General features: G+C 40.6%; 1 pseudogene; it reads right to left on the reverse strand.

Moving 5' to 3' along the window:
* Window positions 1–1506: 1506 nt before the first annotated feature.
* LOC104391247 overlaps window positions 1507–2806 on the reverse strand; it is a 2206-nt pseudogene continuing 906 nt past the window's right edge.

The raw sequence follows: 2806 nt of genomic DNA on the forward strand, positions 1-2806 counted from the left end.
AAAGTAGATACATGGCAAGAGTGAGTCAGAAGTGTCAAGACTGGTTCAAAACATTTCAAAATGTCATGCTCACAAGATATTAAGGGAAGCTTCTAAAGCCATCATGAAGAGGTCTTGATTAATATCAGAGCTAGAATCCATAGTACACACATGTTAGACATTGACTTAGAAATGTAATTTCCCTCATGTCTAACACACCTAGGAATTTCAGCTGTGAAGGCTACAATGGGGTTAGCATGAAGCCATTTTCTCGAACTTTGAAAGAGTTTGTTGACTAAACAAATTACTAGACAGTAGTGCAAACTTACAGTAAATGCTGAACGAGATGCAGCACTTGAGATATTAAAAACCAGTCTAGCACCAAGCAATTCCCAAAGTCTAATACCATAAACAAACAAACCAAAATGAAAAACACAAAAAAAAAAGAGAGAGGAGAGAAGGGAAGAGAGGGAGGGGAGGAAAGAGCAGGAGCGTAGAGGAGGGGAGGTGACACACTATACTGCAATCAAAGTCACAAATGCCTGACACCCTGGATAAGTAAAAATAACATCTTCATTTCCTGAAACTACACATAGTTGAGATGTGAGTTCAGACCAGCAATTTCAAAGATGAGAACATTCTACCTGTTACAGCATTCATGGAAACATCACACTCCAACATGTTGGGGACTGCATACCATCAGAGCACTTTTGAAAAGAAGCCACCCTAAAGAGTACACTGCTTTTTTGATCCTGCCAACAGTCCACAACATATACGCCCAGGAGTATTTTTACACACTCTCAGAACAAAAGCCTCTTCTACAGCTCTCATCAGCTACGCTAATGAATTCTCCTCATCTCCCTCACAACAAACACATGGTGAAACTTTACTCCAAAAGAAGAGGTTCATTTACATACCTCACCGAAGGGCTCCAGGAATTAGACTTTTTGCAGTGCTTTGAAGGCATAGCAAACTGAGACTTGAAGTTTTCCCAGGCTGAAATACATATCTGATCTCTCTGTTTTTCTGCAGCACTTCCAGGTGTTCTTGAGTGGCTTAATTCTACTCTTTCTGAAATCAGTGGAAATTACTTCTGGGGATCACCAAAGTCAACATTAACTGCCTTGAAAAAGCTTTGGACCAAGTTTACAACAACATCAACTTTGCTCCCAGCCATAATCAGTTCCCTATCCCCTGTAAGTGCAAGAAAGCCACTGTAAAAAAAACCAAAACAACAAAACAAAGCAAGAACAGATTTTAAATGTATTCAACCTTGCACCGTTTCCTTCTGTAAAGCAATCCAGGTTTTGTAAACTAAATGCATATTCTAATTGTGAGATGTTTGCATTTTCAATACATTAAAAGTGTATTAAACAGAAACGACGATTAAGAAAAAAGATCTCGTTTGTACAACTGTTAATTCACTGATTTAGAATTCTGGAGAGTCTTACACGCAGAATTAGACAGCATTTAGTTTTTAAACTAAATTTCTTGGCCTAGCAAAATGAAAGCTGATGTTAATGACTTCTAGGCAGGTACTTCCACAACTTCAAAATAGTCATTTGGTAGAACCACGTATCCTTTTCCTGCCAATATGTCTTTTTCTTTCTGAAACTGAACGATCTCTCTCAGTTTTTCAATCTGTCTTTCCTGACGCCGGCATCGCTGTTGCGCTGTCTTGAGCTTCTTCCGCAGTTTTTCAACTTGTTCCTCCAGCTGCTGAATCCTTTTCCGCTGATGAACTGTATCCTCTACGGTATAGTTGTGATCACAAAAAACGGCAAGATTGCTGGGGGTTTGGAGAGGAGGCATCAATAATCCAATACTTGGATCTACAAACCTGGCATCTATTTGAGATAAATGAAAAGAAGGAGTCGATGGAGATGGCGGGAGGGCTGGAGCTGCTGGTGGAGGTGGTGGTGGCGGTGGTGGTGGCGGCGGTGGAGGGGGAGGCGGTGGTAGTGGATCTTCTGGCTGCTCTGCAAGCTCTTCAGCCTAGAAACAAGAGGGAAAAAAAAAAGGTACATTTTCATGCTAACCATTTTTTACAAAACAACTCCCCTACCACAGCTGGAGGATAGCATAAACAACCAGGATTTATGTTAATAACATAAAAATTAAAGCCTACATTTTCATAACTGACAAACAGTTCTGGGCCTGTTTTGTCTGCCTTCTAAATTAGAGACAGATTCATTTTGAGGGACCTTTGAAACAAGTCCTTGATGTCTCTCATAAATAAAATACTGAAGAACACAGAAATTACTCACAATTGAAGACTTAGGTCAAATAAATATCCAACGCTAAGAGGTAAGAATGCAAGCTGCAGTTCCATGAAACAGGAGTTCAGCTGACCTAAAACTTCACATTGCCATCCCATTACCCTTTCCTCCTCCTTCTTTCTGCTGCATCTTAACCATTATACACTTTGAACCTATCAGCTAACTCAATCAAAAACACAGCAGAAGCAGATAATCTTCTGCTGAAGTAGAAAAGAGGTTGAGAGGGCTGAGGGTTGATAAGCTGGCAGAGCAGAGATGCAGAAAAAGCAAGGCCTGCCTCCCAAAAACTGCAAGGGACCACATCACTGGTTTCAAGCTGCAGCATAAGGGTTTGGTTTCAAGAGATATGATGAGGCAAAATAAACAGCTCTTCAACAGCCAAGTAGCTCTCACAACCCTAGTATTTACTCTTTGCTTTAACACAGTAAGTTGCTAAGACAACATAAAGCTATCTGCTCTCCCTCCATCACTGCCAAACTCTTCTGTCCATTATTAAAAGCCAAAGCAATGCAAGAGGAGGTACACCTGCACTGCTATGTGGAAAGAGT

The sequence above is a fragment of the Chaetura pelagica genome, unplaced genomic scaffold (assembly GCF_000747805.2).
Source record: "Chaetura pelagica isolate M959 unplaced genomic scaffold, ChaPel_1.0 scaffold16, whole genome shotgun sequence".
NCBI lineage: Eukaryota > Metazoa > Chordata > Aves > Apodiformes > Apodidae > Chaetura > Chaetura pelagica.